The 14,576-nt window shown below is 44.3% G+C and overlaps 1 long non-coding RNA gene across 1 annotated transcript; it reads left to right on the top strand.

Moving 5' to 3' along the window:
* Positions 1 to 1,962: 1,962 nt before the first annotated feature.
* On the top strand, positions 1,963 to 14,238 carry LOC127254870 (uncharacterized). The gene is made up of 4 exons (XR_007839519.1): positions 1,963 to 2,054; positions 2,183 to 2,246; positions 13,971 to 14,034; positions 14,163 to 14,238. It is a non-coding gene; the product is annotated as an uncharacterized LOC127254870 (long non-coding RNA).
* Positions 14,239 to 14,576: the final 338 nt, after the last annotated feature.

Genomic DNA, 14,576 nt, shown 5'->3' with positions numbered 1-14,576 from the left:
GGTAATCCTATATCAAGGTATCTTACTCACACCTTTAGGATCATTAAGAGTCACTGACTCAACGTCACCACTTTTGCACATTATAACACTCATTGTTTTTTAAGGAACTGTATTGAGTGTTCGTGCCGGACTCTTAAAATTTAGTTTTCCATTGAACCAAGGCTTGGGATTTCCAAGTGATTTGGTTGGGTTCCCACTAATTGTCTCTATCTTGTGGATTTCAAACTCATTCCCTTTAGCAGTTTTTACATTTGATCTCTCTGCAACACTTTGGTTAGCGGATCCGCTAGGTTTTCTATTGATTTTACATATTCGATGGTCAAAACCCCACTGGTGATCAAATTTTTTACAGTGCTATGTCTACGTCGGATATTTCGGGATTTACCATTGTAAATTCCATTCTTAGCCCTTGCAATTGCAGCTTGGCTAATGTAGTGAATCATTACGTGAGGTACTGGTTTAGTCCAGTATGAAATATCATCCATGAAGTTCCTCAGCCATTCGGCTTCTTCGCCAGCTTTGTCCAAGGCGATGAACTCCGATTCCATTGTGGACCGTGCAATGCACGTCTGTTTTGTGGATTTCCACGAGACAACTCCTCCTCCAATTGTAAATACATATCCACTTGTAGACAGTGAGTCTTTTGCATCTGATATCCAATTGGCATCGCAGTACCCTTCGAGTACCGGTGGATATTTCGCGTAGTGTATACCAAAATTCAGAGTAAATTTAAGATAACTTAATACTCTTACTAGCTCTTTCCAGAGTTCATGACTGGGGTTGTTAGTGTATCGACTCAGCTTGTTTACAGAGCAAGCCAGATCAGGCCTTGTACAATTTATTAAGTACATTAGGCTTCCAATAATTTTGGTATAGTTTTCTTGAGCTACGGGGTCTCCCCTATTCTTGCTCAAGTGTACCCTGAGATCCATTAGGGTTTTCACTGGAGTGTTCTCGTAGGCATTGAATTTTCTCAATATCTTTTCCACATAGTGAGACTTAGTTAGACAATACCTTCGTCTTGTCTTAGAATCTTCATTCCAAGGATGACATCGGCAACCCCCAAATCTTTCATGTCGAAGTTACGACTCAACATGCATTTGACCTCATTGATCAGACTGACCCCTTTGGCCATGATTAGTAGGTCGTCTACATATAAACATATTATGATAAACCAGAAGGTGTTTCTTTGATGTAGACACATTTGTCACACTCGTTTATATTGAAACCATTTGATAGCTGTTGATGTAATTTTTCAACAAAAATAAAGTAAAATTCAAAGATATAGAAAATATCCTTAAACTTGATTAATTAGTGCCTGAGATTAGGAATCTCTAAACACTGTATGGTACAGAAAATAAACTGGAAAATAAAAGACTGAAATTTAAAGTGGTGATCCCCAAATCTGACTTTGCTTTGTTGAAGTTGATTGAAGATGCTCTGCCAAATGATGATCCAAACCCTTAAATATTCTCTGGGAAACTGTACTGAAAACCGTCGCCCGAACGGTTACAACGTCTCCTTTCCAACCGTCTTCCAACCCTTCTCCTGCTGACACGTGTCCTCAGCGGACCAAAATTGTCACTATATTTCACTCTTTGAGCCGACCACAGACCTTCCGCCCTTTTGGCCCGACTGCCAATCTACAACCGTATTGGTCCGACTGCCAATCCTCCCGACTTCCAAACCATCTGCCTTGTTTGGATTAGCTACAGACATCCCGACTAACAAACCATCCGACTTGTTGGTCCCGCCGCAGAGTTCCGACCTGAGAACTTCCCGACCTGTTCGACCTGAGGACTTTCCGCCCTGAGGACTTTTCGACCTGCGGACTTTCCGACCTGAGGACCTCCCGACCTGCGGACTTCCCGTCCTGATGACTTTCCGTTTTGAGGACCTTCCGACCTGAGGACCTTCCGACCTGAGGTCTTTCCGTCCTGAGGACTTTCCGTCTTGAGGACATCCCGACCTGAAGACCTTCCGACCTGAGGTCTTTCCGTCCTGAGGACTTTCCGTCTTGAGGACCTCCCGACCTGAAGACCTTCCGACCTGAGGTCTTTCCGTCCTGAGGACTTTCCGTCTTGAGGACATCCCGACCTGAAGACCTTCCGACCTGAGGTCTTTCCGTCCTGAGGACTTTCCGTCTTGAGGACATCCCGACCTGAAGACCTTCCGACCTGAGGTCTTTCCGTCCTGAGGACTTTCCGTCTTGAGGACCTCCCGACCTGAAGACCTTCCGACCTGAGGTCTTTCCGTCCTGTATTTTCCTTAGAAATAAACCTATTTTCCTTGATTTCCTCACGGTGTCCTTCAGCCAGTTCAATCAACTCTATTGTCAGGCCCATTTTTCTTTTACCTTGGGCTTTTTAACCTAATTCTAAATTTCATACGTAACAACTTGCCCGCCGCCAAGGGACTTTCAAACGCCATTTATCAATCGACGTTTGGAAGTTCATAAAGCACCACCCTCTTGAAAAATTCCCTTAACAACTGCACCAGTTACTGCAACACTCCTGATTAACTTCCCTTTCCGCAATACGAGCCTTTGTGAATCACAATCTCAACCACTCTAACCATGGCGAATCGATACATTCCTGCTCTTCCCTTCGACGGAACCCTCCCAGAGGGCCCGTTTTCAGCCTCGAAAGTACTAACTCCGACCATCCGCCCATACTGCACTACTCCTGAAGACTCAAATCGGATGAGGGAAGTTTTGGAATCCCGAAATTCCTTGGCTGTCAACAACCCTACTTACCAAGCAATTCGCATTCGAGACAGCATCAAAACCCATCTTACAGACCCAAAAGATCCTTATCGCTCTTGGTATCGACGGGTATCAGAACACTTCCAGACCCAATGGCGATCTCAAAAAATCGACCAAGCGATTCTATTATCCACCATGCCGATCAATCTGCACGAGAAGGTGCTCCTAGCTATGTCGGCCTTCTGGAATGCGGAAAATGGGACTTTTCTCTTACCGTCGGGCCCCTTTGGTCCAACTCTTATGGATGTAGCGATGATCGCTCATCTCCCAGTCGTGGGTGAAGACCCTGTGATGGGAGCCCTAGATGGGCAGGAGCCACCAGAAGACCATCCAGGGTGGTCTTTACAAGGCGTGAAGGAATGGGGCTGGACAAAGTTCGCGATTGACCAGCAAGGGGCTCCAGGGACCCCCGTGACCGACCGGGAGCATACTGCCTTTATTCTTTTTTGGCTTTGTAGGTACGTCATTGTTTCCCCTTCTAAATGCGTTCTTTCTTCTCACCTCGACCTGGCCATTCATATCGCGTCAGGCCGGTTCTTTTCCCTTGGCACTCTGTTTTTAGCCAATCTGTTTGAAGGACTCACTAGAGTTAGCCTTCGTTTAACAGATAATGATAATAGAAAATTAGACACCGCCGCGTCGGGTCCTTTTTGGTTTTTAGAACTTTGGCTCCGTCTTTACTTCCCCAACGCATTCAACTTAGGATCTCCACCCACTATGCCAAGATCCGAAAAACATTTGGGATTGGCCCTCAACCGACTCTGCTCAGGACGCAGTAAACTCCAATCCTCCGACCCAATAATAACCACAATTTTGACAGATACCCGCAGTAACTCTCGATTTTCTATGTATAAAAAATATGCGGGTTATGCTCCCGACCACTTTTGGCCTTTTCCGGCACCAAATCCTCTTCCGACTCCTGAGCCCTGTCCTCATCCCACTTATCCTTTTGCCTGGGACGTTGCCCTCAAACCCAGGTCTCTTTTTAGCAGTAAAAAACTTGATAAAAAAGGGCAAAAAACTTTTTGCACCTTTAATTACGAACCTCAATTCATGGCGCGCCAGTTCGGCTGCTGCCAAGGTATCCCTGGACCCGTCGCTTGTCCTCATATAATTTTTCAAAGTCCTGACCGACGGGTCCTACCTAATTCAATTCCTTCTTATATCTCCCAGCTCACCACGTATATAGTTTCCAATTCTTATATTCCTTTCCGCTCCAACCCTGAGACTGTAAATACATTCAATGAATGGTGGTCGGTTGTATGGGCCCTGATCTCCCCTGATGAGGATCGGTTGCTGAACGTGCTCCTTCCCCCCAAGGATTGGTTCTAGGGGCAGCTAAACATACCAGCACTCAGCAACAAACAGCCGCCCCGGGAGTCGGATCTAGCGTCCCAATGCGGAAAAGGAAAGCTTCCCAGCTGCAAACACCTCCGACCTCTGGGGCTGACCAGCAAGCTCCGGCGGACCTTAGAACTACTAGGACGTCAGCAAGGACCCGACCCCGAATTGGTAATTTTTCTGAAAACCGTGAACCAATTCATTATATCTTAACTTTGATTTCACTCATTTCATTCACCAGAACCGACCTTGGTAGCACCGACCACACAAACGACGCCAGCCCCAGCTGACCAATCAATCGTCCCTTTGGTCCAGTCTCAGGCACTTCCTCTCCAAACGAGCAGTCGGGCGGAGGACCCGACAAGGAGGCAAACTCTTCCTCCCGCGCCGAGGAGCGGTCGGACCAGGCACCCGACCAGGAGGCAATCTTTACCAGCACTGCCTATAGAACCAGTAAGTCCTCTCATCTGCAATACTTAGGATTCTAATGATCAACCTTGGTGTATTTAACAACAACATTTCCATACTTTTTCACAGACACCTTCACCAATCACATCAGCAGCAGGGGTCTCTTCAGACAGCGAGGGGACTACTTCTCAGATGGGTCGACCGCCATACATGGCATCAGACTCATCCATTTCGAAAGAAGAACCGCCTGCCCTTGCCGAAGCTGACCCTCAAGACAACATCCCTGCTGCTGCTGATCCCGAAATCGTCCAATCGGATGCAGCCGCGCTGGAAGCCGAAAGTACCTCAGCTGCGGCTATCCCAGTTGCTCCTGAGGTACCGGCTGCAGTGGCCCTAGATGCAACCGCCCAACCAGCAGCCGCCCAGCCAGCAGCGGCCCTACTTCCAGCAATCGAGTGGCAGGCAGAAGAACCACCTGTGGCAGCCCAACCTCCAGAAATAGAAGAACTTTCTTCGTCTAATTCGGAGACTTCTGTGAATTTGGTAAGATGAAACCAATTCATGCCACAATGTTTCTTTCTAAAAACACTAACTGTTTTATATACTACTTTCCATAGGGACCCAGGTCGGCACCTCAGCGACCATTCGCAGCAGCCGACGAATCGGCTGCTGTTATACCAGCTGTCCGCCCTACTCGACAGACCTCATTGTTGCCCCCCTCAATGACAGCAGTTCGCCCAGAGGTAACATATATCTCGCCTGAATAATTTTGCACCTCCTTTGGAGTACTTATTGAAACTGTAAGACTTGCAGGAGGAGGCAGAATTGCAGGAGCTAAGGAATGAACAGTCTATCCTGGATAATCAAATTACCAATGAGCAGCGTCTGCTTGAGAAGTATACAAAGAACGAGGCCGAATTGGATCAAGAGCTAAAAACCCAAGCTCGATCCCAATTCATCAGAAGATATCAGACGGCTGCTAATACCAGAAGGCTATCCAGGGATGAAGTCAAATGGACAAATATAAAAACTGCCCTAGGGGCACTTTTGTAATACTTCCCCCTCTGTAACATCATTTGACTTAGTAATATATTTTTCCTTCTTCTCTCAAAACAAGGATCACCTTCCAATTTCCAACTTTTGAGGAACCGAAACAAACTCCTCCCTTAAAAGAACAATGTTTCTCACATATTAAGAAACACACCAAATTCCAAGGCATATTTTGAAAACCAAAACACTTGAAGTGTTAACAAACATGGCGAACGACCGACCTCATGTTCCATCAAGCAACTGGGAAGGTGTTCTTCAACCCTTCTTTGTAGGTAATCACCCTGTTGGAGGCCATGCAGAAGACTTGTTACATATACTCAAGCAACTAGACTTCAAATTCCGATTCTCCCAACGAGGTAGAAGAACCATTCATCGCGTCATCCGCCTGATGGAAAAAATCATTGAGGGGTATGAAACTCTTCGTGACATCCTTAGCCGCATTCCTGACCTCCATCATCACATGGAATTGATTGAAAATCACGCAGCAACCATACTTCCAGACCTTGGTTGGGATAATATATTTTCCAATCAACGAAAAGTCTTTTCAAGATTGCGTACCATTGTTGACCGTGAATATCAAGCCATAACAGACATGCAAGCACGTACCAATCAAGATTTAGACGAAATGCAAAGCCAATGGGAGAGGTACCGACCAGATTTGGAAGATCTTATTGAAGAAGAACCAGAACTAATATCCACTCATTGGGATGAAAATTCTGATTCAGAGGCAGAAAATTTCTCACCAATACATGATGACTAACAGAAATGAACCTTTAAATAGGTTCGAACCCCATAAATGGGTTCTGAATAATATTTTGTTTCATGCAATTTTGTTATCTGAAAAGGCAGGATAATACCTCTTCAGATATTTAGCATTAATACAATCATGTACTCTCTTACCTTCATGATTTACAATAATGAAAGCGCCATTCCCAATATCTTTTTGAATAATGTATGGTCCTTCCCAATTCGGTGACCACTTTCCCAATTGGTCAGTTTTCTTATATGTAGGAAGAATGGTCTTCCAAACTAGGTCTCCTTTTTGGAATGTCCTGTAAAAAACTTTCTTTCCGTAATTCCTTGCTCTGATTTCACTCTGTTTCACACTTTGACCTATTGCATGGAGTCGGTTAACATCCAACTCCTCCAACTGTTGCAACATAAGCTGTTGGTATTCTTTTGTAAGATCACCATCAGTAAATTCTGTCCGGCCAGACGATACTCGGATTTCGGCTGGTAAAACAGCATCTTGGCCAAAAGTGAGTTGGTACGGTGAGAACCCTGTGGCCGTATTTCTGGTATTCCTGTGTGCCCATAAAGCCCGAGACAGTAACAAATGCCACTTTCTTGGGTTCCCTTCAATCATCTTCTTTATAATCCCAATAATGATCTTATTTGCTGCTTCCGCTTGTCCATTGGCTTGGGGATAATAAGGTGACGAATGGTGTAATCGGACACCAAATTCTGCCAAGAAACTAGAGAACTTTTCCCCTGTGAAAACCAGGCCCTGGTCGGTTGTTATAGACTGAGGAATACCATATCTGTAAATAATTTGGTTCAAGACGAAGTCTATCACTTCTTTCTGATCCACATTTTTCAAAGCAACTGCTTCTACCCATTTGGTAAAGTAGTCAGTCGCGACCAATATGAAACAATGGTGTTTCGATGAAGCAGGATGTATCTTACCAATGATATCCATAGCCCATGATTTAAAAGGCCATGGTTTTACCAAAGATTGCAATTCGGTTACTGGCAAATGGTTTAAATTTCCATGCTTCTGACATTCCTGGCAGCCTTTGGCAAATTGTATGCAATCTTCAAAAATCTTTGGCCAGAAAAAACCCAAACGATGAATGGCCCATCTCATATTCAGACCTGCCCGATGAGCTCCACATATCCCACTATGTACTTCTGTCATTACCTCTAGAGCTTCTTTAGGCCCCAAACATTTTAAAAGTAAACCTTCAAATGATCTCTTATACAAAATTCCATTTATCAATTGAAAACGTAAAGCCTTCAATCGTATCGCAATTGAAACATTCGCACCTGGATTTTGTAAATACATGATAAGTTCTGTTCTCCAATCGGTCGCTGTTTCACTGGTATCTTTGTGCCCGACTGTAACTACGCAGTCGGGCTCCTGTCCGACGGTAACTACGCAGTCGGGCCCCTGTCCGACAGTAACTACGCAGTCGGGCTCTTGTCCGACAGTCTCTTGTCCGACCATTCGATCACATATTTGGTCTGTCTTTCCTCCTATGTCCGACTTGACCTCCGAACACATGTCCTCCAGAATTCCTTTACAGGCCCTTTGAGCCAACTCATCAGCACGTTGGTTTTCTTTCCTTGGAATGAACGCAATTATTACTTCTGAGATTTTTATCAGTAACCGACCCACAATGTCCCTGTATCTGCGAATATGAGGGTAATTGCAAACATATTGATTGTTTACCTGGTTGATTACTAGTTGAGAATCCCCCCTTATGATTACAGACTGGACCTTCCTGGCTATTAAAGCCTCCAAACCCAAAATTAAAGCTTCATATTCTGCCGAATTATGGGTCATGGCTTCCAATCGTAGTTGTAAGTTGATCTTTTGACCGTCAGGTCCTTGCAAAAAGACCCCTGCTCCTGATTTGTTTCCAGAGGTGGAACCATCAAAGAACATCAACCATGTTCTGGTACTTATATAAGGCACACATCCGACCTGTAGATTATTCAGATATGACAAACAACTGAGTGGTCGGACACTATCACAAAAGGAGTATCCGACTTGTGAGAATTCTGCTAAGAAATCGGCCACTGCTTGTCCCTTGATTGCCTTCAAAGGGGAATGTTGGAGATCAAAAGGAGCCAATTTGATGGCCCACTTCATGAGTCTGCCCTTCATAGTAGGTCTCTGTAAAATCAATTTGATGAGATCCACCTTTGATATAACCTCAATTCTTCTGGGCAGCAAATAATGCTCGAGTTTCGTGCAAGCAAAGACCAATGAATAACACATTTTTTCTGGCATAGTATAATTCAGTTCTGGTCCTGTAAGGGTTTTACTGAGATAGTAAATTGCCCTTTCCTTCCCGTCATCACCATCCTGTGCCAATAAACAGCTAACCACTTCATGTGTATTTGCCAAATAAAGTTTGAGCGGCCGACCTTGTTTAGGAGGCATTAAGACTGGAGGGTGAACCAATGCCTGCTTGATAGAATCTAAAGCCGTCTGTTGATCTGGACCCCATTCAAAAGCATTTTTTCCAGCTTTTAACAATTTAGTAATTGGTCTGACCTTGCCAGCAGCATTAGAAATGAAACGCCTCAAATAGTTCACCTTACCCAAAAGACTTTGGATTTCTTTAACCGTCTTGGGTGGCCGACTGTCAAGAATGGCTTTAGCCTTATTAGCATCGATTTCAATTCCTCTCTCATGAACTAAAAATCCCAAAAAGCTCCCAGCTGATATTCCAAAAGCACACTTGGTTGGATTCATCTTCAACTTGTACTTCTTCATTCTTTCAAATGCCTCTTCAAGATTTCTCAAATGTTCGTTAAAACTGGAGGATTTAACAATAACATCATCAATATAAACTTCCATAGATTTGCCAATTAAATCATGAAAGATTGAATTCATGGCTCTTTGGTAAGTTGCCCCTGCATTCTTTAACCCGAATGGCATGACTGTCCATTCATAAATACCTAAAGCCCCTGGGCACCTGAATGCTGTCTTAGGAATGTCTTCTTCTGCCAGAAATATTTGGTTATAACCTGCATAACCATCCATCAAACTAAGGACTTTATGCCCTGCTGCTGCATCTATCAACATGTCGGCCATAGGCATCACATATTCGTCCTTAGGGGTAGCTAGATTCAAATCCCTGAAATCGATGCATATCCTTATCTTACCATTTTTCTTGATCACTGGCACAATGTTAGCCAGCCACTCCGCATAACGGCAAGGCTGAATGAAACCCACTTTGAGAAGTTTTTGGATTTCTTCCTTGATTTGAGGCATCAGATCCGGGCTCATTCGCCTTGGGGGTTGTTTGTAAGGTTTGCAACCTTCCTTGATAGGCAATCGATGCTCTATTAAACTTCTTTTCAAACCAGGCATTTCTGAATAATCCCATGCTAAACAATCAATGTTGTTTCTAATAACTTCGAGCATCATTGTCTGTTGCTCTTTAGACAAATAACCACTTAGCCTGATCACTTTTGGAACCAATTCGGTTCCTAAATTAAACTCCAATAATGGGTCTTGTGATGAAGCTGTTGGTTCTGTTTTTTCTAATAAATCAGGCCAACGAAATTGTTCATCTTCTTGGAGGTGAACATCAAGAATCTCTTTACTATTTTCTGCTTTATGTAATAACTGCTTTAAATAGAACTTATTAATAAGAGAACTACATACTTCTAAACTTGTATCATCCATAACAAACAAATTATACGGGAATGGGTGTGGCTTTATCATGAGCCATACAATAAAGTTGTTCTTTTAATAGAACATCGAGTTCTGGCCAGTGACTTTATAACCCTTGTTTGGGTATTCCCTGGCCATATATAACTGAGACATCGGAGCCAAATGACTGGAATAAAAAACTGACTCTTCAACTTGTTCTGACACATCGAATGGGTTGTCATTTGCTTCCATTTTGAAGACCTGATTTCCTTCCCAGAACATTAATTGTTGGTGCAGTGTTGATGGCACACATTGAGAGGCATGAATCCAGTCTCTTCCCAGCAAGAGAGAGTATGTAGTATCTGCGTCCACAATAAAGAAAACAGTGGAGATCTTTTTTGGTCCGACTTCAATTGTGGCAACCATCATACCTTCAGGCTTGGTCGGCTGCCCTGTAAAGCTTGTCATTTCGAATTCCACAGGAGACAGATCATGAATTCCTTTCCCTAGCTTCTTGAGAGTCTTCAATGGCATAACATTAAAGACTGCTCCATTATCCACAAAAACCTTTGTGATTGGTTTCCCGCAAATGTGAGCATTAACATACAGAGGTTTCAAATGGGAGATCGCATCCTCTGGAATAGGAGGAAACACTATCGAAGGTGTCTCCGACTGAGACTCGGAATCTGAAGTCTTTGCCCACTCTGTTTCCTCTAATTCATCATCTGCCAAGAATGCCCATAAAGGTTCGTCCATAGTATCATCTATCAGACTCGCCCACATCGGTTCATCTCTCATCTGATTAATCTCTGTCATTCGACAAGGGATTCGTGGCCCTAGACGAGATTTAACAGATCTCGAATTTTCCTCTGTAGTTAGAACTTCTTCCTTAGTCTTATTCCGAGATTGAACCGTCAAAGATTCTATACGGAATTCTTCAGGAGATGGATTGATGTTGATCCGTTCACAATGTTGGCATCTAAAACCTCTAATTATTTCATCTGATATTCCCTTACCTTTCCCTTGTCCCGACGAACTTCCTTTGGTATACTCTGAAGCGCCTAATCCGTCGTTCGGTTGCTTTCTTGAACAGACCCGACTGGACCGACTTTTTGGAGATTGAATGGCTGCTCCCTGCTCGTTGGTTGTTTGTTCTGTTGAAAAGACTCTAATGGACTGATCTCCTGCCAAGTGGTCGGCTGCTTTTCGTTCGTCGGTTAGTTGTTTTGCTGAAGGAACTCGTTTCCCATACTTCGCAGCATACCTGCGTTTGGCATTGCGAATCTGTGTACGATTCATACATGGGAAACAAGGATCTATGTCAACTGGTAAAGGCTTTTTATTTCGAGCCCAATTGTTTCCGACTGACCCTGTTTTTCTGGTCGGGTGGTCACGCACTAAAACCTTCTCTTTCACTTCCACATTAAAGGAACCGTCTGGATGGTCCCATTTTTCAGCGACTGGCTTTTCACAAACTTTGAGTCTTTCTTCCGGTCGGCCACTGTTTGGCTGACTTCCTCTTTTTGTTCCGGGGCTTGCCTGAGTTCGTTCCCCTGTTTGTCCATTATTAGCCGAATTTTTCCCTGTTTCCGAACTTGGTTGGATGTCAACCATTGCCGTTGTTACTTTCGGAAACGGTTGCTGGTCTACTCCTAAAGTGATGTACTTGAGCCGACCTGTCTTGATGGCTTTTTGAATTTCCTTCCTGAAATGAGTACACTGACTTGTATTGTGTGTGAAAGAATTATGCCACTTGCAGTATGGTCTCCCTTTGATTTCTTCTTTAGTGGCCAGTCTTTGCCCCTTTGGAATACGGATCTGGCCATCAGTCAACAGGATATCAAAGATTTCGTCAGCTTTCGAACTATCAAACGTCGGTTGATCCTTTCCTTCAGACCCTGGTACTGGCTTCAATTTGGGGCATACATAAGGTTTTCCAGAGAGGATTTCAGCTGCCATCTCTTCTGACTGATTAAAATCAAAATCACATGTTTCTGTTCCCATACTCGCCATATGTTGGCCTCTATTACGCCTGTTATTCTGATCTTCCTCTCTGAACAAAGACTCTAAGCGCCCAGCCTTAGATGCAAGACTTGCCAAATCCTCAACATCCAGTGCAGTGAGTGCCTTTCTTAAGCGAGTATGCATATTCCGGACCACTAAATTGGTCATCTCTTTCTCACTGATTACCGTAGGACATCGCCCTTTCACCAATCGCACCCTTTCTATAAACTGTGAAGCAGATTCTTCTGGATACTGTCTCAATTCTAGTAAATCAGTTAAAGAAACAATTGGTAAAGGATTGAAGAATCTGGCATGAAATGCCATCTCCAGTCCTTCCCACGTCTGAATTTTTCCAGGAGGCAGACTTGCGAACCACGAAAACGCTGTTCTAGTAAGAGATAAACCAAACAGTTGCAACTTATAAAAAGGGTTATTACCAACTTCTCCCAATTGTGCTGTGAACCGACCAACATGCTCTATAGTGGAAGATCCGTCTTCCCCTGAGAATGCATGAAAATCGGGTGGTCGATAATTCCTTGGGAGGGGGTGTTCATTAATGATCCTTTCTGGGAAAGGTCTCTGATATGCAGGGCGGTTAGCCATCTGAGGAGTTAGCCCAAACTGATCCCTTAATATATGTGCAATCTCATCAAGATCTACATGAAAGCGTTGATGATCAGGAACATGGAAAGGATCCTGCACCGGAATATGAATAGGATCATGTATATATCCTCCAGGCCCGTCCTCCCTTGTATTGTTCGGCTGCAGACTGGAAACCCTTGGTCCCAGTGGAACAGTGTTGGGAAAAGTCAGAGGAGATTTTCCCCTATCCGTTCGGTTGGGATTTGTGGCACTTGGAAATGCGCTATCCACGAATGATGGCCCTGCGAAATTTGCCTGTAGTCTGGATGGTGATACTCCTGGTGGAGTTTAAGTGGGTTGAAGACTAACCCTTGACAGTGCTTGATCTAACATGTTCTGCATCAGATTCTGTTGCTCACGCAACATGTTCTGCATAACCAAAGTTTGCTGGTTGTTCATTTGTTGAACATAAGACCTCCAATCAGTTGGTGGTTGTGGGTTTTCCCCAGCATTTGGCACAACAGGTGGTGGAACGGATTCTCCCGCCGGTGCCGAAGATGATTGAGGTTGTGAACCTGCCATATGGACCCTTCCGATGATACGGCCGGATCTAAGACGTATGAAATTATCGCCGGAATTGGAATGAGCAATTTTGTCTTGCTCCCACTGTGGTCGCCAATTTATTGATGTAATTTTTCAACAAAAATAAAGTAAAATTCAAAGATATAGAAAATATCCTTAAACTTGATTAATTAGTGCCTGAGATTAGGAATCTCTAAACACTGTATGGTACAGAAAATAAACTGGAAAATAAAAGACTGAAATTTAAAGTGGTGATCCCCAAATCTGACTTTGCTTTGTTGAAGTTGATTGAAGATGCTCTGCCAAATGATGATCCAAACCCTTAAATATTCTCTGGGAAACTGTACTGAAAACCGTCGCCCGAACGGTTACAACGTCTCCTTTCCAACCGTCTTCCAACCCTTCTCCTGCTGACACGTGTCCTCAGCGGACCAAAATTGTCACTATATTTCACTCTTTGAGCCGACCACAGACCTTCCGCCCTTTTGGCCCGACTGCCAATCTACAACCGTATTGGTCCGACTGCCAATCCTCCCGACTTCCAAACCATCTGCCTTGTTTGGATTAGCTACAGACATCCCGACTAACAAACCATCCGACTTGTTGGTCCCGCCGCAGAGTTCCGACCTGAGAACTTCCCGACCTGTTCGACCTGAGGACTTTCCGCCCTGAGGACTTTTCGACCTGCGGACTTTCCGACCTGAGGACCTCCCGACCTGCGGACTTCCCGTCCTGATGACTTTCCGTCTTGAGGACCTCCCGACCTGAGGACCTTCCGACCTGAGGTCTTTCTGTCCTGAGGACTTTCCGTCTTGAGGACATCCCGACCTGAAGACCTTCCGACCTGAGGTCTTTCCGTCCTGAGGACTTTCCGTCTTGAGGACCTCCCGACCTGAAGACCTTCCGACCTGAGGTCTTTCCGTCCTGAGGACTTTCCGTCTTGAGGACATCCCGACCTGAAGACCTTCCGACCTGAGGTCTTTCCGTCCTGAGGACTTTCCGTCTTGAGGACATCCCGACCTGAAGACCTTCCGACCTGAGGTCTTTCCGTCCTGAGGACTTTCCGTCTTGAGGACCTCCCGACCTGAAGACCTTCCGACCTGAGGTCTTTCCGTCCTGTATTTTCCTTAGAAATAAACCTATTTTCCTTGATTTCCTCACGGTGTCCTTCAGCCAGTTCAATCAACTCTATTGCCAGGCCCATTTTTCTTTTACCTTGGGCTTTTTAACCTAATTTTAAATTTCATACGTAACAATAGCATAACGTTATCAAATCTCAAGTGCCATTGTAAAGGTGCTTGTTTCAGCCCACACAAAGACTTTATCAATCTGCACACCTTTTTCTCTTGGCCAGGAACGGCGTATCCTTCTGGTTGTTCCATATATATTTCTTCTTATAATTCTCCATTTAAAAAAACAGTCTTCACATCCATTTGGTGAATCTCAAGATTGTTC

Source organism: Andrographis paniculata, unplaced genomic scaffold (assembly GCF_009805555.1).
Source record: "Andrographis paniculata isolate CXL003 unplaced genomic scaffold, ASM980555v1 Contig52END, whole genome shotgun sequence".
Classification (NCBI taxonomy): domain Eukaryota; kingdom Viridiplantae; phylum Streptophyta; class Magnoliopsida; order Lamiales; family Acanthaceae; genus Andrographis; species Andrographis paniculata.
The sequence above is the reverse complement of the archived record's forward strand: the minus strand, read 5'-3'. Positions and strand labels throughout refer to the sequence as shown.